Genomic DNA, 25,965 nt, shown 5'->3' with positions numbered 1-25,965 from the left:
GCATTATTCCTGTTCTGAGCAAAATCATGGAAAAGGTTGTATATATGCAGATTCATGATTATTTCTTTACGAATAATTTGATAACTATGTCTCAGCATGCCTATAGAACTAGCCATTCCACGTCTACTGCTTTGATAAAAATGACTGATGACTGGTTTAGAGCTATTGACAATTCTTTGATGGTGGGGGCTGTGTTGTTAGATTTAACTGCTGCCTTTGATTTGCTCGATCACTCTCTCTTGGTAAAGAAACTTGAATGTTATGGTTTTGGACCACTGGCATTAATGTGGATCCATAATTATTTGTCTTCTCGATCACAACATTTGAATGGTGGCATATGGAACATTAGGGATCTAGAGTGTGGTGTGCCTCAGGGCAGCTGCCTCGGAACGTTACTGTTCACTGTGTTTATTAATGATCTAGCTTGGGCTACTGAAAGTGCAAAAGTTGTGTTTTATGCGGATGATTCAACTTTGTATTATGCTGCGCCCTCATGCAGCGTATTAAATTATGTTCTTAATAAGGAACTGCAAGTTCTACATGATTGGATTTCTTGTAATAAGTTAGTCCTCAATATCCCTAAAACAAAAAGCATTTTATTAGGTTCAAGACACAAGTTATCTTGTATCCCAAAGCTAGATTTAAAATTAAATAATGTGACTGTTGAACAAGTGGAGAGTGTCAAACTTCTGGGTGTTATGTTGGATTCCAGACTTTCTTTTAGCAATCATATTAGTCAAATCATCTTAAAGATGGGAAGAGCTGTTGGTATCTCTAGGTGCTTCCTTTGTTGCTCGACCCCTCTTGTGTCAGATTGTGCAGAGCTTAGTTTTATGTCACCTTGAGTATTGTTCTGTGGTCTGGGGATCTGCCGCTAAAAGTGAGCTCAGAAAGCTGCAGATTGCCCAAAATAAGGCTGCACGCCTGGTATTGGGCTGCTCTACAAGATCAAATATTAACCGCATGCATGATTCTCTCTCATGGTTGACAGTAGTAAACAGGTTAGCTTTAAACACAGCTGTGATGTTTAAGTCAGTTTTGATTAGTAAAACTCCTGACTTTTTATTTAAACATATTGTTTTTAGACGTACTGTGCATGACCATGACACTAGAGGGTCCAGCAAAGGTCAGCTGGAGGTGCCTCACCCAAGAACAAATGCCTTATCACGATCTTTTACCTATAGAGCAATAACACTATGGAATAATCTGCCTCACTATCTCTGTCTTATAGAAAGTAAACAAGTATTTAAAAAGAAACTTAAATCTTATTTTAGATTTTAGATTTTAGATTTTAGATTATAATGTTGACTTGGCTGTATGTCGAATGGTTCCATTGTGTGTTTTAGTGCAAATGAATTTTAGGTTCATATAATTATTAAATGTTTGTCTTAAATGTTTTAACATCAGATATTTTATTATTGTAAATTTTATAATTCGTAAATGTATGATATATTGTGGATGGTGTGATTGACTGTTTTATATTCTTGTTGTTGTTCTTTGTGGACCCCAGGAAGACTAGTTGGTTACTATGGTACCAGCTAATGGGGATTCTTAATAAACTAAACTAAACTAAACTAAACTAAACACTTGTACCTATATTTATGTAAACGATAGCCAAACGATGGTTTGGCTATTAATTATTTTGTACCTCCTCCTCCTCCCCCTCCTCCTCCTCCTCCTCCTCCTCCTCCTCCTCCTCCTCTTCCTCCTCCTATCTGTCCATCCTCCTCCTCCTCCTCCTCCTCCTCCTCCTCCTCCTCCTCCTCCTATCTGTCCATCCTCCTCCTCCTCCTATCTGTCCATCCTCCTCCTCCTATCTATCCATTCTCCTCCTCTTCCTCTTCCTCCTCGTCCTCTTCGTCCTCCGCCTCTTCCACAATTGCAGCTCTGACTCATTCCAGGATCAGTTCAGTTGCGTCTCAGTGGGTTTTGTTCAGACTGCAGAATCTTCATCTTCAACTCTTTGGACTGTTTGAAGAAACTGTAAGTTTGAAATTTGTCTTCAGGATCTTTCCTGTTAGTTTCTGCTCCGTCATGGTTGGAGAAAGTATTCACTGCAGACATTGATCATTATTCTTTCTGAAGACAATTCACATGATAGATAGATGATGATATTTTTAATGTATTTCTTTTTTATCTGTTGTAGCCGTTTTGCATAAATGTGATTTATGTTTAAGAAGATGAATATCTTTCATAAGATTCCTTTGGTTTCATATTTGTTTTAACCAGTGACAAGTCACAAAGCAGAATATTGCATTTCTGAAACTTCAGTGAAAGTTTACAAGTCCCTGGACCTTTGAGCAACTCAGGCTTTTGACCAGCATACTTTATTTTATTTACAAACGTTAAGGATTTGGTTCTGTATTTTGTATGATTTTTCAGTTTTTTAAGTAAACATAGAAAAGCAGAACTTTGTGTTAAGACCTTTCCTTTACATCATCGGTGTGCTGGGTGCAAAACACTTTATGTCCAAAACAAACAGTAGCCAGCTGCTCCAACCACAGATCAGAGACAACAAACGCCAAACGCCCCCTTACCCAGCACTCTGGACTCTGAACTCTGTCAATCATCACAGCTCATCTCACATATTACTTGTTTGCACTGGATTCGGCATGTTTATCCCTACTTATATTTGCACATTGAACCTTTGTCTCTGCAGATCAAACTCTGAGATTCCTCACGTTTACAGTAACAAGATTTTCAAGTTTCTGCAGTAAAAACTCTGTTCACAGAATCACATCATTGTTGTTTCACACTTGTTGCAGCTAGTTACAGCATGTTAGTCCTAATGGACTGGCTTGGTGGAGGACAGGCGGATTACTTTGGGACCCTTTCCAACATTTGAAGGATAAGAAAAAAAGAAAAAAAATAGGGCCAAGTGACCTCTACTGATCAGTAGAAGAAAAAAAAACAAAAGAGGAACAAACCAGTGCAGGATCAGCTGATCTGTGTGCAGCACCAGTGATGTGTGTTTCCTCTGCAGATGAAGGTGTGTGTGTGAGCTGATGTGGAGGTGAATTCAGCAGAATGGATCAGTGTGAGGACGGAGAGGAGGGAGTCCCTCCCTCTAAAACCTCTCTGTGTGGGGAACATGAGAGTCGGAGCAAAGCTCAGAGGTGAGATGAGCATCTCTAACTGTCCCTGACTCTTCTGCATGTCAGAGCTCAAGACTCACATCACCAAACATCATTATTACAGGAATCAACCTGGACCTGGACCTGGACCTGGACCTGGACCTGGACCTGGACCTGGACCTGGACCTGGACCTGGACCCAGCTGTGTGTCCTTGAAGAGTGACCGATCAAAAGGCTTGATAATTGACTTTAAAGGAAACCAACATTCTGGTGTAAAGAAGTGAGTGTATCCAAACACTGCCAATGATTTATGTTTAATACGTTTTAAATAAACTAAATATTTTTATCTGTATAACTTATTTTTCATATAAATAGAATATGTACATTTTTAACTGTTGTCTTCTATCAGGGTCCATCAGAAAAGAGAATCTCCGAGCTATTTTTCCTTGAAGAGTGACAGGTCAAAAGGCTTGATAATTCACTTTAAAGGAGACCAAGGTTCTCCTTCAGAGAGGTGAGATGTATTTAAACACATTTAATGTATTTAAATCAGTCCTCATGTTAGGAAATGTCCACATGTTTCTTCCTGAGTAGATCCATGTAGTCCTGGACCCCTGTGGTCCTCCATCACCTGATGGTGATCTGAGCTTCCTCCTCATAGATCTTCATCTCCTGTCAGGAGCTTTTTCCTCTGGTTGACACATCTAGAGGTCTTACCTTCCAGAGGACTGATCCTGATGATGATCCAGAGTTCATCAACTGCTTCATGTCTCCATCAGTTGTCCGTTTTCTTGATCTCGTAACTTTTCTCGGAGCAGAACTGGATCTTGTGAATATGTGAATGAGCAGAGCTCTCACTGAGGTCACATGTTCTCAGTGGATCAGCAGGACTAGTAAACCTTCACCACCACCAGTCCTCTGATGGACTGTCCTCATCCAAACAAGACTTCATGGACCTTCAGCTTGTGTGTGTCTCTGTGAGGACAGACATGATGTGAGCTAATTCTTCCTGGTTCCTCCACAGAGTGGACCAGCAGAGCTCAGAGCCTCCCAGCGGTCTGTCTGTCCAGCAGCATCAGACACAGCTGGACTCCATATTTCTGGTCTGTACATGAACAACAACTGCTTCTACATCTGTTCTGTTGATGTTTGTCTCCATGCTGGTCTCTGGAGACCAGTGGACTGTCAGTCTGTCCAACATGGGTCTGATGTTTGTCTCCATGCTGGTCTCTGGAGACCAGTGGACTGTCAGTCCGTCCAATGTGGGTCTGATGTTTGTCTCAGTGGTTTCAGTCTGATTGTGTCCTTCATGTGGTTTTCTGTTCCAGCTGCTGGAGGACAACATTGTCATGTTTGTGAAGAACGAGCTGAAGAAGATCCAGAGGGTTCTGAGTCCAGATTACCCAGAATCCCTAGAGCATCTGTTGGAGGGTGAGGATGAAGAGCAGGGGAGGAGCAGCAGAGAGGCGTTTGTGAAGATCACAGTGAACTTCCTGAGGAGAATGAAGCAGGATGAGCTGGCTGAGTGTCTGCAGAGCAGTAAGAGCATTTCTCTGAACATTTAAACTGCTGGATAAATGACCCAGAATGCCTCAGGAGATGAACAACATTCACAGATTAGCCACAACATTCACCCCCACATGGTACCACCCCCTAGAGTAGGGGTACAGGATGGTATCAATAGATAACTGGAAGATTGTAGTCCTGGTTTTCCTCTCCTAAAAAACTAATTGCCTTCTTTTTTAAACTTTTATTAAGGTTCTTTTGCTGCAGTTTGTAAAAAGCGTTTGAAGTCTAAGCTGAAGAAGAAGTCCCGGTGTGTGTTTGAGGGGATTGTTAAAGCAGGAAACCCAACCCTTCTGAAGCAGATCTACACAGAGCTCTACATCGCAGAGGGAGGGACTGGAGAGGTCAACGATGAACATGAAGTCAGACAGATTGAAGCAGCATCCAGGAAACCACACAGAGCAGAAACAACCATCAGACAGGAAGACATCTTTAAACTCCCACCTGGAAGAGATGAACCAATCAGAACAGTGATGACGAAGGGAGTGGCCGGCATCGGCAAAACAGTCCTAACACAGAAGTTCACTCTGGACTGGGCTGAAGGCAAAGCCAACCAGGACATCCAGTTACTGCTTCCATTCACCTTCAGAGAGCTGAATGTGCTGAAAGAGAGAAAGTTCAGCTTGGTGGAACTTGTTCATCACTTCTTCACTGAAACCAGAGAAATGTGCAGCTTTGAAGAGTTCCAGGTCGTGTTCATCTTTGACGGTCTGGATGAGAGTCGACTTCCTCTGGACTTCCACAACAATGAGGTCCTGACTGATGTTAGAGAATCCACCTCAGTGGATGTGCTGCTGACAAACCTCATCTGGGGGAACCTGCTTCCCTCTGCTCGTCTCTGGATCACCACACGACCCGCAGCAGCCAATCAGATCCCTCCTGAGTGTGTTTCCATGGTGACAGAGGTCAGAGGGTTCACTAACCCACAGAAGGAGGAATACTTCAGGAAGAGGTTCAGAGAAGAGGAGCAGACCAGCAGGATCATCTCCCACATCAAGAAATCACGAAGCCTCCACATCATGTGCCACATCCCAGTCTTCTGCTGGATCACTGCTACGGTCCTGGAGAAAGTCCTGGAAACCAGTGAGAGAGGGAAGCTGCCCAAGACCCTGACTGAGATGTACATCCACTTTCTGGTGGTCCAGGCCAAACTGAAGAAGGTCAAGTATGATGGAGGAGCTGAGACGGATCCACACTGGAGTCCAGAGAGCAGGAAGATGGTGGAGTCTCTGGGAAAACTGGCTTTTGAACAGCTGCAGAAAGGAAACCTGATCTTCTATGAACCAGACCTGAGAGAGTGTGGCATCGATGTCAGAGAGGCTTCAGTGTACTCAGGAGTGTTCACACAGATCTTTAGAGAGGAGAGCAGCCTGTACCAGGACCAGGTCTTCTGCTTCATCCATCTGAGTGTCCAGGAGTTTCTGGCTGCTCTTCATGTCCATCACACCTTCATCAAGTGTGGAGTCAACCTGCTGGAGAAACAAAAGAACACCTCGTGGTGGTTTAAAACAAGAGCAGAGACTGACCTCTATCAGAGTGCTGTGGACAAGGCCTTGCAGAGTCTAAACGGACACCTGGACTTGTTCCTCCGCTTCCTCCTGGGTCTTTCACTGGAGACCAATCAGACTCTCCTACGAGGTCTGTTGGAATCAGAACAAAGAAGTTCAAAGAACAATCAGCACACAGTTGAATACATCAAGAAGAAGATCAGTGAGGATCTGTCTGCAGAGAAAAGCATCAACCTGTTCCACTGTCTGAATGAACTAAACGATGGTTCTCTGGTGGAGGAGGTCCAACGGTCCCTGAGGTCAGGACTTCTCTCCACAGATGAACTGTCTCCTGCTCAGTGGTCGGCTCTGGGCTTCATCTTACTGTCATCAGAAGATCTGGAGGTGTTTGACCTGAAGAAATACTCAGCTTCAGAGGAGGTTCTACGGAGGCTGCTGCCGGTGGTCAAAGCCTCCAAGAAAGTTTTGTAAGGACCAACACGGACACATCTGTTTTAATTACAATTACATGTTGTGTTCTTGGAGGAAACCAGTTAAATTCACTGTTCAACTAAGTTCAGGTTCATGTGGGACCAGTTCTCATCAATAATTCACCTCAGGAAACTTTACATGCAGAGAGAGAAGAGAAGAGAAGCGAAATGCAGCGATCACTATGATCAATACTTATTATTAGTTGAAATAATCAGCATTCATTGATATTATATCATTTATTTCTTTGTTAAATGACAATCAACTTTTATATAACCTCATCATTTCTCTTAAAATCTCCTCTGCAGGTTGAGTGGTTGTAACCTCTCAGAGGACATCTGTGCAGATCTGTCCTCAGTTCTCAGCTCTCAGTCCTCCAGTCTGACAGAACTGGACTTGAGTAACAACCAGCTGCAGGATTCAGGACTGAAGAAGCTGTGTCCTGGACTGGAGAGTCCACACTGTCACCTGGAGTCTCTCAGGTCTGAATCCACCAACTGTTCAACTGTTGACCGTTAGAACTGTTTGTTTGGTTGTTTTATTAGATCCCCGTTAGCTGCTGACCTTTCACAGCAGTTTCTCTGGGGTCTCATCAGAATCATCAGCTGAATTACAACTTTATAATTCATATAAATACATAAACATACATGCTCACAACTCAGAGACAACAGACACTAGGACAGCTTCTAAAAGTAAAAAAATACAAAGCTCGACTCAAGGAGCTGATTGAAGGACAATGAAACACTGAGACCAAGGTTTGAATTTAACTGCAGTATATTGTTAAAATGATTAAACAAATATTACAAAAAGGACACAACATATAACTTAAAAAAAGACAGTGACTAGATTAGTCATTTCAAATACTAGTATTTAGAGTTGTCAAATGAGTAGTGCACTTTTACTTCAGTTCTCAACCACAGTCAAAGTCAGTCAAGCCAAGTCAGGAAAGTCCAAGTCAGGCTTGAGCCTGCCTTGGACCTGCTTATTGAGTTCTGGAACAAGAGTTCAAATCCTTCCTGCAGGTATTCAAGGTTCAGGGTTGGCTCGCCATCCAGTTCGATCAGTTCAAAGAAATTCAAAGCTTCCAATAAAGCCTGACCAATGCAGGATGAAGCCCCATACCCCACAGCAATAATCTTCTATGATTCAGCACCTCAGCTGTGGGAACTAATCCAGGGGCCTGTACTACGAAGCGGGATTTGGGGTTAGCGAGGTAACTTCAGGTTTAACCCTGGGTTTTCAGGACTACGACGGTGGTTCACTTCTCACCGGGGTACATCGCCATGGTAACTTATGCTGAACAGCTAACCTGCTCCGGAGCAGGTTATGTTGGAGATACAGATCGCCGGGTATAAAAGCACCGCCCACTGACCAATCAGCTCTCTTGGAAAATGGCATGCCCTTTCGAAGAGAATCCAGTGGAGCTTGGTGCGCGGATCGTGAGAGGATCCCTCCGAAGAGAACGCGTATTCAGGGACCGCCAAAACCCCTTTGCTTTCCCTGATGAGTACCTGTATGAACGATCCAAAAAAAAAGGAAAAAAAGAAAAAAAGGTGGAGGAGAAAATAAAAAATCAAGGAATAAATAAAACAAATCATCACCCAAAATCCGATGTACAGTCAATCCAAAACTAATACCAATTAAATAAATACATCAAGAAGAAATGAAAAAGAAGATGCATTTGTAAGGGGATAGCAAAAAAGGGATTTTCAATCGTCCCTCGAACATTCTGAGAAGTCACTTTAAAATACTAAACACCCCCCTCCTGAAAAAATAAAAAATAAAATAAAATAAATAAATAAACCCAATTCTTTGGTACAGCATCAGCACAAGTTATCGGTCAACAATAGTTATAGAACCAATATATACAGGACTGTCTCAGAAAATTAGAATATTGTGATTTTCTGTAATGCAAACACAAAAACAAAAAAATGTCATACATTCTGGATTCATTACAAATCAACTGAAATATTGCAAGCCTTTTATTATTTTAATATTGCTGATCATGGTTTACAGTTTAAGATTAAGATTCCCAGAATATTCAAATATATGTTTATATCCCTATGAATTTACGCATTTATACAGTCAGCGATCTTTTGCCAGCTGTCTTTCCTGCATTTTGCAGCTGCAACTGTGTTGCTTTTTGCCTGTATTATATGCCTATACTCATCATATTTCCGTAAGATTATTGTTTGCTCTTCGCTACTGAAATAAGCGGCTCTGACAGCGGACTTCTCCATGCTTGCGATTGGTCATGCGGTGAAAACACCGCCCCTTTTATGTGCACGCGCTCATATCCAGATTGGAGAAACCTGGGTTGATCTACCGAGTTGATAACCACCGTCGTGTGACCGCTTAGCGTGATTGCAATTGTCCTGGTTAGTGAATCTGGATAAGGAAAAGATATCCTGGGTATGTTGAACTTGCTTCGTAGTACAGGCCCCAGGTGGTTTGCAGGTTTTTCTTCAAGGCTTGAGAGGAAATGTTTGGTGATGGGGGCAGCAACAGGGTCTGAGCAAATGAGTGTGTCTGGGCTGAGCAGGTGCTGCTCATTTATTGAGAGTGGAGGATGGTGCAGTGTGGAGCCTGCATCCATTGGCCCAGGGTTTAAAGGCCGTTTCCAGTGGGAGTGTCTAGACAAAGGGTAGTGGGCGTGTCCACAGGTAACAAGATTCACTCCACACTTTTCACCAGGGTTACATTAACTTATTCAATAACACATTATGGTCATTATGGACCTAAAGGACATGTGGAGGAGAGTGGACCATACAACTCCAGTTCTTAGATCTTTACACTGGTTTCCTGTCTGTTCCAGAATAGATGTTAAATCCTGCTGCTGGTTTATGAATCTCTGAATGATTTCAGATCAAAATACATCTCTGATCTCCTGGTCCATGATGGACCAACCAGAACCCTCAGGTCGTCAGGAACACGCCTACTATCTTTAACCAGAGTTAAAACCAAACATGAGTCAGCGTTCAGCTTTTGTTCCTCACCTGAAGAACAAACTCCCAAAATGCATCAGGGATGATGAAACTCTTTATTAACTTAAGTCAAGTTGAAAACCTTTTCATTTACTTAGGTCTGTCTGTCTTTAATTGCTTCTTTTAAATTCCTAACTTTTTTTATTCATTTTTTTAAATCTTTTTATTTTAAGCCCTGTGAGTTGTCTTGTACATGAAATGTAATACACAAACTTTCCTAAATAACCTCATGATCTCTCTTTAATCTCCTCTGCAGGTTGAGTGGTTGTAAACTCTCAGAGGACATTTGTGCAGATCTGTCCTCAGTTCTCAGCTCTCAGTCCTCCAGTCTGACAGAACTGGACCTGAGTAACAACCACCTGCAGGATTCAGGACTGAAGAAGCTGTGTCCTGGACTGGAGAGTCCACACTGTCACCTGGAGTCTCTCAGGTCAGAATCCACCAAGTGTTCAACTGTTGACTGTTAGAAATGTTTGTTTTGTTGTTATATTAGATCCCCGTTAGCTGCTGATCTTTCACAGCAGTTTCTCTGGGGTCTCATCAGAATCATCAGCTGAATTACAACTTTATAATTCATATAAATACATAAACATACATGCTCACAACTCAGAGACAACAGACACTAGGACACCTGCTCAAAGTAAAAAAATACAAAGCTCGACTCAAGGAGCTGATTGAAGGACAATGAAACACTGAGACCAAGGTTTGAATTTAACTGCAGTATATTGTTAAAATGATTAAACAAACATTACAAAAAGGACACAACATATAACTTAAAAAAAGACAGTGACTAGATTAGTCATTTCAAATACTAGTATTTAGAGTTGTCAAATGAGTAGTGCACTTTTACTTCAGTTCTCAACCACAGTCAAAGTCAGTCAAGCCAAGTCAGGAAAGTCCAAGTCAGGCTTGAGCCTGCCTTGGACCTGCTTATTGAGTTCTGGAACAAGGGTTCAAATCCTTCCTGCAGGTATTCAAGGTTCAGGGTTGGCTCGCCATCCAGTTCGATCAGTTCAAAGAAATTCAAAGCTTCCAATAAAGCCTGACCAATGCAGAATGAAGCCCCATACCCCACAGCAATAATCTTCTATGATTCAGCACCTCAGCTGTGGGAACTAATCCTGGTGGTTTGCAGATTTCCTTCAAGGCTTGAGAGGAAATGTTTGGTGATGGGGGCAGCAACAGTGTGCCTGAGCAAATGAGTATGTCTGGGCTGAGCAGGTGCTGCTCATTTATTGAGAGTGGAGGATGGTGCAGTGTGGAGCCTGCATCCATTGGCCCAGGGTTTAAAGGCCGTTTCCAGTGGGAGTGCCCAGTCAAAGGGTAGTGGGCGTGTCCACAGGTAACAAGATTGACTCCACACTTTTCACCAGGGTTACATTAACTTATTCAATAACACATGGTCATTATGGACCTAAAGAACATGTGGAGGAGAGTGGACCATACAGCTCCAGTTCTTAGATCTTTACACTGGTTTCCTGGTTGTCCCAGAATAGATGTTAAAATCCTGCTGCTGGTTTATGAATCTCTGAATGATTTCAGATCAAAATACATCTCTGATCTCCTGGTCCGTGATGAACCAACCAGAACCCTCACGTCGTCAGGGACACGCCTACTTTCTATACCCAGAGATAAAACCAAACATGATGAGTCAGGGATTCTGAAACTCTCTATAGACTTAAGTCAAGTTGAAAACCTTTTTATTTACTTATGTCTGTCTGTCTTTAATTGCTTCTTTTAAATTCCTAACTTTTTTTATTCATTTTTTTAAATCTTTTTATTTTAAGCCCTGTGAGTTGTCTTGTACATGAAATGTTATACACGCACTTTTCTAAATAACCTCATGATTTCTCTTTAATCTCCTCTGCAGGTTGAGTGGTTGTAAACTCTCAAAGAACATCTGTGCAGATCTGTCCTCAGTTCTCAGCTCTCAGTCCTCCAGTCTGACAGAACTGGACCTGAGTAACAACCACCTGCAGGATTCAGGACTGAAGAAGCTGTGTCCTGGACTGGAGAGTCCACACTGTCACCTGGAGTCTCTCAGGTCAGAATCTGCCAAGTGTTCAACTGTTGAACTTTAGAACTGTTTGTTTGGTTGTTTTATTCGATCCCCGTTAGCTGCTGATCTTTCACAGCAGTTTCTCTGGGGTCTCATCAGAATCATCAGCTGAATAACAACATTATCATTAATTAAAATACATGAACATACATGCTCACAACTCAGAGACAACAGACACTAGGACACCTGCTCAAAGTAAAAAAAACAACAACAATATAATCAGCACAATGACACAATGACTCTACATTCCTTCTTTTTAAAGTCAGGATTTACATTTTCTCATCACACTCTCAAACAAAATCTATAAAATCCAAATCCATAGCTCAATTAATAATGAATAAAAAATATTTTCCATTTTTCAACAACACAAAAACTTTCTGGACAGTGTGAGATAGAACAAACAATCTTGTGCTGTTCCCATTTTAACACCCCTTTAACACCCCTTCAGCAAAACTACACACACAAACACAAAATAAATAGAGGAAAAGGAAACAGTGTCAGCACAATAAACAGATTACCTTATTTTTGCGTTTTATGCATTAGGTGCATATAAACGTCTTATTTTTTTTTTTTAAATGTGCAGCGCGCCCAATGACGCAATGTGCCCATTGTATTATTGTAAAGGCTGATTTATGGTTCCGCGTTACACCGACGCAGAGCCTACGGCGTAGGGCTGCGTCGACTTAACGCGGATCCATAAGGCAGACGTAATTGAGGCCGCCATGAAAACGTTAAAGGGGGAAGGGGGGGGGCGTGATTTGCGGACGTAGTAGGGACCACCATGAGAACGTTAAAGGAGGAAGGGGGGCGTGTAATTCGCCCGTGATTGCCCGGCGGCGGCTCCGTGGCGGGACACCTGGAGCGGACGGGGAGACTCGGCCTGGCTACCGAGAAGGAGAGGCGGCTCCCGGGGGGAGCTGCGCCGCAGAGGCGAGCCGGAGGCCGGAGGATCCACCGACCGAGCGGCAGCCGACGCGTCGGCTGCCGCTCGTTCAGCGGGCTCCGTCGTTTACTGTTGAAGGATTGTAGATGCGTGGGCTGACAAGTCTGCTGGGTTGGACTGTTGTTCGGGCTTTTTCAAAAGCCGGCATCATTTCCGAGGGGCCGCATGGCACAGAAAGTGACTCGGCTGCTCAGCGCGGCCAGAGAGCTGCAGGCTCGTGCCCGTCGCAGCTGATGATTTCTCCCGGTCTCAGCGCGATCAGGCTCGGATGAATGCAGAAACGGAGGATGAAGATTTCGATGGGTTTGATTAATGTAATAACTTAAATAAAGTACAATCAAACTAAGTTTTGCTCCCGCTTTATTTTTAATCTATTTTTTTTCCGCTCTATTTGTGTGTGTTGTGCGCGTGCGTGTGTGTGTTGTTGTAAGGCGCGTGTGTGTAGACGGCGCCTTTTCGGTCGGTGCACCGTGTGTGTGTTTTAAATCCAAAAATTACACAAAAAACTGAGCGTGCGCCTTTCCACACGGCGCGCCGAATGGTCGCGAAAATACGGTAATAGCTCAATTCTTAACAGTCCATTTTATTCTCCTGAGTAAACAAAAATAACTTGAGCTTCTTCTTAAAGCTTATCATATTATCTAAAGTCCAAAGGTCTGGTAATTCACTCCACACCATCATCACTCTGTGATTCATTGTCTTCTGTTTTAAGTTACTTCTACATGGAGGCATCAGAAAATGACCTGCTGATGTCCGACTTGACAAATGACTGTGTGTGTGAAAAAATTATAATCTTCTGTAGAGTGTTTCTGGTGTTTTAGTCATAACTACTTTATTGATTAAACTCATCAATGAATATTGCATCCTACATTCTCCACTTCACCAGGATGGATGGGGATTCATTATACTTCCACTGGTCTGATAAAGAAGCTGAATGACTCAGTAAGCTGCTTTGTTCTGATTTACCTGCAGTCTGACCAGGTTACGTTTGGTTGTACTGGACCAAATCACTGAGCAATAATCTACATTTGACAAGACCGATGCGTGTATCACCTGTTTAATCAAATCATTAGGCAAAACCTTCCTGCAGTGTTTAATCACAGCTATACCTCTACCCATTTTCTGCACTATTTGGTTAACTTGTCTATTCCTGGACATTTGTCTCTCTACAACATCCCCTAATACCTTGACTTCTGTTACTTGCTCTATCACTACATCATCCATAGTTAAGCATAGCACAGGGTATTCTCTTAATAAATGTTTTAAACCTAAACAGTACACTTTCTCTTGACCTTATTCAGAACTCAATTTTTATGATAATTTTAATTCCACCCTTTAAATCTCAGTTAATTCAGCAGGCCCATTTACCGATGTATAAACTGTCAAATCTTCAGCATACATTGCAATGGTGGCATGATTTAGAATAAACAGTAAATCATTGATGAATATTGAAAATAAAAGCGGACCCAAAGCTCCCTTGCGGAACCCCACAGCTCACGGCTCTCAGCTTGGAATCACTACAATTAAAGTAAACAAAGCTTTTCCTATCAGTCAAATAACTCTTACCACACGCAATAGTAGCTGATTCAAAACCATAGCAGCTTAATGTAGCACATATAGGCCCGGTTTCACAGACAAGGCTTATATCAAGCCAGGATTAGGCCTAAGTCAGACTAGTAAAGCTAGGTAATTTAAGTGGCTTGCATGAGCGTGGCTTATATTTGTCTTAGTTAGTCCCAGACTGTGGAGTCCTGGAGTAAGCTTAAAGCAGAACACCTCATTAGCTTAAGTGGGAGCACAGTCTGTTAGCATAATGGTGCTCACAAAAACCTGGAATGGAATTGAGGACAGTTTTGCTGGAGGGAATTTTGACACCAAACATGGTTGAAGCTAAAAGAACACGCTCAAAGAACTATACTGAGTATGAAAAAAAACTCTACTTAAACAAATTTTGGGAAATCATGCTGTTATTGAAAGTAAAGGGCATAGTGCTGCTGTTGAACATAAGAAGAACAATGCTTGGGCTGCCATTTGCAGTGAATTCAATGCAAATTAAAATGTAACCACACTTTTGTATCTAACGGTGTTCTTTTCCCAGAGGATATTATTCTAACCCTGGTGGAAGAGCCAGTGCACAGTGACTGTGCACCCTCCACATCTGGCATGGCATCCCAGAGAAAAGATGCTGCCAAAACCTTCCAGCAGAGACCAAAAAGGATGTCAATGCATGAAAAGTTAGCCTTAGAAGTTCATGAGCAGAAAATGAAATATCTGAAAGAAGAGCATGACATGAAAATGAGAATTCTATAGGTCGAATTGGATATAACATTAGAAGAGAGAGTTGTTCAAAGAAAGATGCATGAGATAGCTATGTAATGTAATGAAATACACTTGACAAGAGTGTGAGTATTGTAGTCACCACAACCTAAATTTTAGGACAGCCTTGGTTGAGTTTCTCATTTAATTTTTCAGCACACTATTGCACTGCAATGTGAAAGCAGCTCTGAGTGCAAGTCCTTGTTGGACTGGCATGGGCACATCTGAATCATTCTGGTCTTCCATTGGAGGGTCAGGACAATTATACTGCTTTAGGTAGTTGTACAGCTTCAGGTAGTTGTGCAGCACAGCTGTAGCAATGATCACCTTGCAGCATATTCTTGGCTCAAAATGAAGTGTATTGGATAAACACTGGAATTGATTTTTCCACACTCCAAACATACGCTTGATCATCCCTCTAGTGCGAATATGAGCTTTGTTATATCTTTGCTGCTCAGTTGTTGTGGGATGTGGCCAAGGTGTGAATAAATAGGAACTCTGCGCATATGCACTGTCACCAATTAGTATTCCGCTATGTTGCCCTCTCTCAAACTGAGCACACAATGAAGAGTTGTGAAAAATCCTTGAGTCATGTGTTGCTCCCTTCAAACGGGCGACAATGTTTGAAAACTCTAAATTGGGAGTGCATACAGCCTGAACATTGATGGAAAACCAGTTCTTACGGTTCCTGTACTCCTCAGCATCAGGAGTTGATGGACACTTGATTTCAACATGACATCCATCAATACAGCCAATCACTCCTGGGAAGTTCCCATATTCGTAGAATCACGATTTATAGTTGGTTTGCTCAGCAGCATCAGGGAACTTAATGTACAGATTTCTCAGTTCACAAATGGCACTGCAGACATTGTGAACTATTCTAAACACTGTTGCTTTGCTGACACCACACAAATCACCAGTTTCACGATGAAAGGTTCCAGATGCCAAGAATCTCAAAGTTATCAGAACTTGGAGAGAACTGGGTACAGGCCTTCCTTTATGAGACATGGAGGAAAGTCTAGGCTCAAGCAAAGTAATTATCTCCAGTACATCTTCTTTGTACATACGAAAGCGGTTTCGGAAAGTTATTTCATCAAACTGATTCAATGGATTACTCCTATCCACAAGTATTTGTCTGGCTGGCCTCTGTAGCGAATATTGGTCTTCATTTAGATATTCCAAATACTCCATGCTCCCAAAACATCTGTGCTCCCTTTCACAAACAGTACTAAGCTGAAGTTAAACCTGCCTCTTTGCAGGATTAATATAAACTTCAATTTAGTCCTAGAGTAGCTCTAATCCACCATCCTGCAATTGGCTTTGTTTAATCCAGAACAGACTAAATCTATGACTATTTTAAGATATGTCTGTGCAAGTGACTTAAAGTTAAGCCAGCTCAAACAGCATTTTAGTCTGAGACTAGGCTTAAGCCTTGTCTGTGAAACCGGGCCATAATCAGGCTACCATCAAGTTGGGGCTTGTGCAAAGCTCGACTCAAGGAGCTGATTGAAGGACAATGAAACACTGAGACCAAGGTTTGAATTTAACTGCAGTATATTGTTAAAATGATTAAACAAACATTACAAAAAGGACACAACATACAACTTAAAAAAAGACAGTGACTAGATTAGTAATTTCAAATACTAGTATTTAGAGTTGTCAAATGAATAGTGCACTTTTACTTCAGTTCTCAACCACAGTCAAAGTCAGTCAAGCCAAGTCAGGAAAGTCCAAGGAAAGGCTTGAGCCTGCCTTGGACTTGCTTATTGAGTTCTGGAACAAGGGTTCAAATCCTTCCTGCAGGTATTCAAGGTTCAGGGATGGCTCGCCATCCAGTTCGATCAGTTCAAAGAAATTCAAAGCTTCCAATAAAGCCTGACCAATGCAGAATGAAGCCCCATACCCCACAGCAATAATCTTCTATGATTCAGCACCTCAGCTGTGGGAACTAATCCAGGTGGTTTGCAGATTTCCTTCAAGGCTTGAGAGGAAATGTTTGGTGATGGTGGCAGCAACAGGGTCTGAGCAAATGAGTGTGTCTGGGCTGAGCAGGTGCTGCTCATTTATTGAGAGTGGAGGATGGTGCAGTGTGGAGCCTGCATCCATTGGCCCAGGGTTTAAAGGCCGTTTCCAGTGGGAGTGTCTAGGCAAAGGGTAGTGGGCGTGTCCACAGGAAACAAGATTCACTCCACACTTTTCACCAGGGTTACATTAACTTATTCAATAACACATTATGGTCATTATGGACCTAAAGGACATGTGGAGGAGAGTGGACCATACAACTCCAGTTCTTAGATCTTTACACTGGTTTCCTGTCTGTCCCAGAATAAATGTAAAATCCTGCTGCTGGTTTATGAATCTCTGAATGATTTTGGATCAAAATACATCTCTGATCTCCTGGTCCATGATGGACCAACCAGAACCCTCAGGTCGTCAGGGACACGCCTACTTTTTGTACCCAGAGATAAAACCAAACATGATGAGTCAGCGTTCAGCTTTTTTGTTCCTCACCTGAAGAACAAACTCCCAGAATGCATCAGGGATCCTGAAACTCTCTATAGACTTAAGTCAAGTTGAAAACCTTTTGTATTGACTTATGTCTGTCTGTCTTTAATTACTGCTTTTAAATTCTTAAATCATTAATTCATTTTTTAAAATCTTTTTATTTTAAGCCCTCTGAGTTGTTTGTACATGATGTAGCAGTAGACATTTCTGCAGCAGTCTTGCATTTCAGCAGCCACCAGAGATGGTTCATTAAATTACATTCACGGAATCACGGACAAAAAGGCAAACACACGTCTTCATCCTTGGTTAACAGAATCCAGAACTCTTTTTTTTTTTCTCCGACCGTTTATTGCGCATGCTCAGAACAGTGCGCGCAGGCACGTTATAATATCATCCCATCATGTCATCCCTTCATGCACTTAGTTACAGACACATGGCTTTGTAACTGGTATAATGTCAAATATACTTAACACATGAAATGTTATACACAGACTTTCCTAAATAACCTAATCATTTCTCTTTAATCTCCTCTGCAGGTTGAGTGGTTGTAACCTCTCAGAGAACATCTGTGCAGATCTGTCCTCAGTTCTCAGCTCTCAGTCCTCCAGTCTGACAGAACTGGACCTGAGTAACAACCACCTGCAGGATTCAGGACTGAAGAAGCTGTGTCCTGGACTGGAGAGTCCACACTGTCACCTGGAGTCTCTCAGGTCAGAATCTGCCAAGTGTTCAACTGTTGTCCGTTAGAACTGTTTGTTTGGTTGTTTTATTCGATCCCCGTTAGCTGCTGATCTTTCACAGCAGTTTCTCTGGGTTCTCATCAGAATCATCAGCTGAATTACAACATTATCCTTTATTAAAATACATAAACATACATGCTCACAACTCAGAGACAACAGACACTAGGACGCCTGCTCAAAGTGAAAAAATCAACAACAATATAATCAGCACAATGACATTATGACTCTACATTCCTTCTTTTTAAAGTCAGGATTTACAATTTCTCATCACACTCTCAAACAAGATATTAAGAAAAATAAAATACATAGCTCAATTTTAAAAGAATACATTTTTTTTCCCTTTTTCAACAACACAACAACTTTCTGGACAGTGTGAGATAGAACAAACAATCATGTGCTGTTCACATTTTAACACCCTCCACACCCTTCAGCAAAACTACACACACAAACACAAAAGAAATAGAGGAAAAGGAAACAGTCTCAAATACGATAAACAGATGAATAACTCAATTCTTAACAGTCCATTTTATTCTCCTGAGTAAACAAAAATAACTTGAGCTTCTTCTTAAAGCTTATCATATTATCTAAAGTCCAAAGGTCTGGTAATTCACTCCACACCACCATCACTCTGTGATTCATTGTCTTCTGTTTTAAGTTACTTCTACATGGAGGCAACAGAAAATGACCTGCTGATGTCCGACTTGACAAATGACTGTGTGTGTGAAAAAATTATAATCTTCTATAAAATGTTTCTGGTGTTTTAGTCATAACTACTTCATTGATTAGACTCATCAATGAATATTGCCTCCTACATTCTCCACTTCACCAGGATGGATGGGGATTCATTATACTTCCACTGGTCTGATAAAGTTGCTGAATGACTCAGTAAGCTGCTTTGTTCTGATTTACCTGCAGCCTGGCCAGGTTAAGTTTGGTTGTACTGGACCAAATCACGGAGCAATAATCTACATTTGACAAGACCGATGCGTGTATCACCTGTTTAATCAAATCATTAGGCAAAAACTTCCTGCAGTGTTTAATCACAGCTATACCTCTACCCATTCTCTGCACTATTTGGTCAACTTGTCTATTCCAGGTAATTTGACTCTCTACAACATCCCCTAATACCTTCACTTCTGTTACTTGCTCTATCACTACATCATCCATAGTTAAGCATAGCACAGGGTATTCTCTTAATAAATGTTTTAAACCTAAACAGTACACTTTCTCTTCACCTGATTTCGGATCAAAATACATCTCTGATCTCCTGGTCCATGATGAACCAACAACCAGAACCTTCAGGTTGTCATGGACACGCCTACTTTCTATACCCAGAGTTAAAACCAATGATGAGTCAGCGTTCAGTTTTTGCTCCTCACTTGTGGAACAAACTCCCAGAATGCATCAGGGATGCTGAAACTCTCTATAGCCTTAAGTCAAGTTGAAAACCTTTTTATTGACTTATGCCTGTCTGTCTTTAATTACTGCTTTTAAATTCTTAATTTTTTTATTCTTTTTTTTTTTAAATCTTTTTATTTTAAGTTGTCTTGCCTTTGAGTTGTCTTGTACAGTAAGGGCCAAATCCACAAAAGGATTGCGCGGCTTTTGCGGCCGCTAAACCGGTGCAAATGAGACAAAAAGGGAGCGTCTAATTCACAAAGCACCCGCAAAGGGCGAATTGCACCACAAACTGCGCTGCCAAGCAAATAGTGTCATGGTGCGCCTGTGCCATTTGCATGCATGTAAATTAGGTAATATTCATACATTCGCCGCAAAATTTTACATCCCCCTTTCTATGCAAATAAGCCTCATTGCAAAAACCGTCTAATTCACAAAGGCCAGCACTATTTGCTACACGCAAAAATAGTGGAGCAAATACCGTCTTTTCGAAGCGTGTACTAACTGCGCGCAAACTCACTCCTCACTCCCCCTCTGTCTCTGTTTCTCTCTCTCTCTTCAATATCATTCAAGCCTGTGTGATACTGAATGATATTAAGGGTGAAATCTACAGTCAGACATGACTGTAGACAGTCAGATCAAGTGAGGTTGTGGACTTATCGGATTTAAAAATAAAAATAACAGGACGGAGCTCAGGATTCATCCATACAGTAATGGGCTGCTTTATTACAAACAATTCCACCATATAAATATATAAATCTAGAACGTGTGTGTTTAACAGCTGACCTGTAGGTGTGTGTAGCAAAACACAGAACATGAATTACCGTCAGATCCTGATCAGATCCCGATCCGGTGTTAATGAAGTGACCGGTGCTGTGCCTTGTGCGTAAATGCGCACAGCCTCTTAACATTTGACATTTCATTAGCTTATGTCATACATGCGAAATACTAGAGAAGTACAAATACGTGAAAGTTGAGGCTGTTGTGCTCTCTGCAGTTTTCATTATGGACCAATCTGTGTGCTGAAATATGGAGAACACTGGAAACAGCTCCGCTCACTTACTCAGACAAGGGCAAATTGCACTCAGCTGCAAAACTTTATGGGCGTGTTTGCTCCGGCATATCATTAGAGCAAAATCTTTTGTGAATAGGACCTTAAAGCAGAGCAAATTGCAGGCGCAAATGCGGTAAAATTCACAGCGCTATTTGCGGGCGCAATCTGTTCTTTGTGGATTTGGCCCTAAATTTTATAAAGAAACTTTCCTAAATAACCTCACGATCTCTCTGTAATCTCCTCTGCAGGTTGAGTGTCTGTAACCTCTCAGAGGACATGTGTGCAGATCTGTCCTCAGTTCTCAGCTCTCAGTCCTCCAGTCTGACAGAACTGGACCTGAGTAACAACGACCTGCAGAATTCAGGACTGAAGAAGCTGTGTCCTGGACTGGAGAGTCCACACTGTCACCTGGAGTCTCTCAGGTCAGAATCCACCAAATGTTCAACAGTTGACCGTTAGAACTGTGGTTGATATTGAAAGATTGTTGATGTGTTTCTGCTGATCTTCTGACTCTTCCTTCAGCACCATCATCAGGTGAACATGAGGACAGAGTCAGCTTTAGTCTCAGAGCAGTTATCTCAGTCTCTGCATGTGTGTTGGGTTGTGTGTCTGCAGGCTGTCAGGCTGTCTGATCTCAGAGGAAGGCTGTGCTTCTCTGGTCTCAGCTCTGAGCTCCAACCCCTCCCACCTGAGAGAGCTGGACCTGAGTTACAACCATCCAGGAGAGTCAGTGAAGCTTTTGTCTGCTGGACTGGAGGATCCCCGCTGGAGACTGGACACTCTCAGGTATGAAGACAGAAGAACATCAGTGTGCTGGACTCTTCATGGTGTTGTTGTGGACATCATATGTGTGGCTGTCTGGGTTTTGTTGTGGCATTTTTTATTAATTGCACAGATAAAATACAGATACCTGCACCTGACATGTGGATGCTAGTCCTCTTAGAGGAAGGTATACATTACAAAAGAGATGTGACCCTTTCATCTGCATTTACATGTTTTATAACCCCCTCTTCTCATCCTGTTCCTTAAAGCTGTTGGCCTTTTGTTACAAACCATATGATGTTTGAATGTTTTCCATGACACTTTGAGCAGAGATCTTTGAGCAGACAGAGCTGCTGCAGCTCATCTAGTGCTGCAGCAGAGCTGATAGATGCAGTTCACAACTCCGTTCTTGACCCAGTAAACATCCCAGAACCACAGCAGTGTGGTTTTCAGGCCCATCACAGCACAATAACAGCTGCACCTTCACTCATCCATGACACGGTCTCCTCCTGCTGCTGATTCAGGAGAGATGAAATTAGATGAAAAGAATGTGTTCAAACTGTGCTGGAACGTGACGACCATAGGACAGGACTTCAGAGATGCTGCATTCAAGTGCATCTGTCCAAGTGTTGGACTGTTCCTTCATCAGTGTGTGAGAGCCATGTAATGTCCATGTTTTCTGAAAGAGACTGTGCTGGTCTGACCCCCCTCCTCCTTTCAGGGTGGAGCCTGCTGGACAACGATGGATAACACCAGGTCTGAGGAAGTGTAAGTGTGTTTTTATTTCATTTACACATTCAACCATCTTCACACTGACACATCACTCATTCATTCATCCATCAATGATCAATAACTGATCAATAATAACAGCAGCTGGATGTTTGTTCTCTCCATCAGATTCCTGTCAACTCACCATCGACACAAACACAGTCTACAAATACATCAAACTGTCTGACAAACACAGGAAGATGACACGTGTGGAGGAGGATCAGTCATATCCTGATCATCCAGACAGGTTTGATATCTGGGATCAGCTGCTGTGTAGAGAAGGTCTGACAGGTCGCTGTTACTGGGAGGTCCAGACGAGAGGACATGTTGATATATCAGTGAGTTACAGAAGAATCAGCAGGAAAGGAAGCTCTAATGACTGTAGGTTTGGAATGAACGATCAGTCCTGGAGGCTGGAATGTTCTGATGGTGGTTGGTACCATGTCTGGCACAATAACAGAATAAAGTCTTCCTCCTCCTCTTCCTCAGTCTCTGACAGAGTAGCAGTGTATGTGGATGTTCCTGCTGGAACTCTGTCCTTCTACAGCGTCTCCTCTGACAGACTGATCCACATCCACACCTTCAACACCACATTCACTGAACCTCTCTGTCCTGGGTTCAGGTTCTGGTCTGGCTCTGGTTCTTCAGTGTCTCTGTGTTGAGTTCAGTCTCAAGAGTCTCCTCCTGTCAGAGAAACTGTCTCTGTTGGACTGATAGTTGAGTCTGTACATGTTTGTCTCTGTTTCCACCAGAACACCTGATTCACATTTTGGCGAAATTGTTCTGAATGATTCCTTGGAAACTTCTTCCTCTTCCGGTCCTTTAAAGGTGGAAGCTGCCTTTATTCCAGGATCCACATGTTGTTCTTCTGTCTGTTTCCAGTCAGAGCTTCACAGTGAACAGCAGCATGTTGTTTCTCTGCAGCTCAGTTCAGCTGAGATCATTCACTTCATGTCAGCTGCAGTTAGTTTGCTGCACATGTGACCAACTGTGATGTCAGAGAGGAATCACTGAGCTGCAATCAGCCAAGATGAAGTTACAACCTGCTGACAGATCTGAGCACAAGGTTGCTGTGCAGCCAGGATTCATCCTGGTCTTTATTCTCACACACTTCCTGTTCCAACCAGGACGTCACTACTGGACTCTCAGGTTTCTGTCATTGTAAAGGGTTTGTTTATGTGTGAGCTCTCACCAAGATCAATAAGATGATCCATCAATCGTCTAGAACTGCTTCTTCATGTTCAGTTTCCCGGGGGTCGACCTTGTTGATTTTACACTGTACTAAGAAGGGCTACTTTTTGAATAAAATTCCCTTTTGATGACAATATTTGATATCCACTTATTAAAAGCGCTGCCTCAACATTTCCTCAAAATAATTATCAAATTTATTTATCATGCTACAAAACATATTTCAGAATGAAACATTTTTTATTCTTAATCAGTTTAATTTTTTCCAATTTTCATATGATAACTTCCGTAAACTTTTAGTAGCAAATCATGAACATCTTCAAATCAAGTCCCATTTATATGAAACTCAATCACCATAACACTTTTAGCAAATCATGAAGTCCCACATCTGTAGAAATGATCAGGTATAAAAATAATCAGAACTTCAAAATCCCCACATTTGTACTAATAATCAAATATGTAGCACTGGTCTGAAGGTTTTCATGACAGAGGGGTTGATTTAAGAACATCCAGCCACCAGGGGGCGCTGCTGCACTAGATCCCGCTGAGTGCTGCTTATCGTGTGACAGAAGAAGAGAGACAATGATGAGAAGCTGGATGATGTGGATGAAGCTGTTATATTACTTTGTGTCATGAATCTGATGTTTGTGGTTCAGTGTGCGTCCAGAGGAACGTGAGTTATATTGTTGTTTATTGGAAGCACTTCTTTGTTGTTATATTTTATAAGTCTGGTGGTGAGTATTTCCAACAGTGTTATTTACTTCACTTATCGTTCAAAAGTCATTAGTTATGTTATCTGAATGTCACTGATTGTTTTCTTTGTTGCCAGTTAAATGTGATATTATCTCATGTATATAATGTTCATGCTTATGAAATTATCATTTGTATTGTGTGCTATGGTTAAACATATGTTTATTGCTGTTTATTGATTTCTATTATTTTTTGGTTTATTCCAGAACCACACACACACACACACACACACACACACACACACACACACACACACACACACACACACACACACACACACACACACACCACATCTGTAAGCGCACTCTCTGAACTGAATTAAAGCACTGTAAAGGAAATTGACCGCTTCCTGCATCTTCATTTAAGTCTTTAAACGCGCTTCACGATTAAAAGAGAAAGCCAGTGTACAACTGTTAATCATTAAGCCTCCAAAACATATGGTCCTTGGAGCCGGATAAGGTCATTACAAAGTGATAATGGCTTATGTTCCCCCAAGTGAAGATGTACGTCCACACCAACAAAAGCGACAACCAAGACTGATGGAAAATTATGAAGGGTACACCCTCCCACAGGCTGTCAGTTACCCTGCAGGAACCCCCGCTGTGATGGAGGAGACTGAATGGTGGTATAGAGAGGGATTTGCAGATATGACACCCCTCACCCGGCGCCCAGGTCAGAATCACCCTGCTGAGCTCGTAGAGACATCTCCCAGTCACATTGGAGCACCTGTGTATGTGGGTAGACAGCCGTATCAGGGCCCACCTGCAATGATGTATGTGCTGCAGCAAATACAAGAGAACCGGAGGCTGCAGCTGATGGTGATGGACATGAGACGTCAGATGGACAGTAGTGGTGCACCCCCTCCCAGTTTAGTCTCCACTGCTGCACCATCCACATGAGAGGCCGACTCCTACCGGAGGAGAGGACACCAGGTCCCTCCATCCCAACCTCCCATGCTCCCTTCACCACCGGGAACACGTCACCCACAGCCCGGAGACCAGTAAAGGCAGACTCTGTCACCACCACCCTTACAGGCCACACCGCCCCTTCAGCAAGGGAGCACCGCCCGCAGCAAAACACAATTAAGTTTAGACAGGAGTTAGTACCAAGGTCATATGTTCACATTGTAAATGTTCATCAATGTCAATATAAAAACGATTTCTCAGAATCAGTTGTATAATATCCAAATATGTGAGCTCTTTATCTAGAAAACCCCAAAACAATTATAATACATTAAAAGGTTTGACATTTCATCTGTTTTAATAATAATTATTATAAAAGACAAGATCCACAGCAATTGTACATTACATGATGTGTTATGTACAATACGTGTGTGTGTGTGTGTGTGTGTGTGTGTGTGTGTGTGTGTGTGTGTGTGTGTGTGTGTGTGTGTGTGTGTGTGTGTGTGTGTGTGTGTGTGTGTGTGAAACAGAGTTTTTTTTGAGTTTTTCAAACCACTTTTATTTACTCAAAAACGTGTCCAACCAAACACACAGACAACAACTTTCAGTAGAAACAAAAACAATACAAAACCAATAAATTTCAACTCAGAATATTTCCAAAGAGCAGCATGCTGCCCTCCACTGAACACAGCACCTTGTCAACACACCACATGTCATTAAACTCCTTTATGTTGTTAGTCAGACAGTAGAAATAAAATAAATAAAAAAATAATAATAATAAAATGGTAAAATAAATAAAATCAGTCCTGAGTCTGACTTTCAACATCCGACAAAAAAATGAATCCAACATCAGTATCCACAGAACCCTCCAGTCTGCTTCTCCTGCTGACATAAATCACCAATTTGGCTTGACCAATGACAAAATTGAACAATTGACATTTAGATTTTTTCGTTTTACTGCGCCTGACACATAAAATGAA

The 25,965-nt window shown here is 42.0% G+C and overlaps 1 protein-coding gene and 1 pseudogene across 1 annotated transcript in view; both read left to right on the top strand.

The window, feature by feature from the left end:
- Nucleotides 1-25,965, top strand: part of LOC133440368 (zinc finger protein 37-like) — an 801,383-nt gene that overhangs the window by 369,048 nt on the left and 406,370 nt on the right. The window lies entirely within an intron of this gene.
- LOC133440366 (NLR family CARD domain-containing protein 3-like) lies at nucleotides 1,880-24,415 on the top strand (annotated as a pseudogene).

This window comes from Cololabis saira, chromosome 3, assembly GCF_033807715.1.
Source record: "Cololabis saira isolate AMF1-May2022 chromosome 3, fColSai1.1, whole genome shotgun sequence".
Classification (NCBI taxonomy): domain Eukaryota; kingdom Metazoa; phylum Chordata; class Actinopteri; order Beloniformes; family Belonidae; genus Cololabis; species Cololabis saira.
The sequence above is the reverse complement of the archived record's forward strand: the minus strand, read 5'-3'. Positions and strand labels throughout refer to the sequence as shown.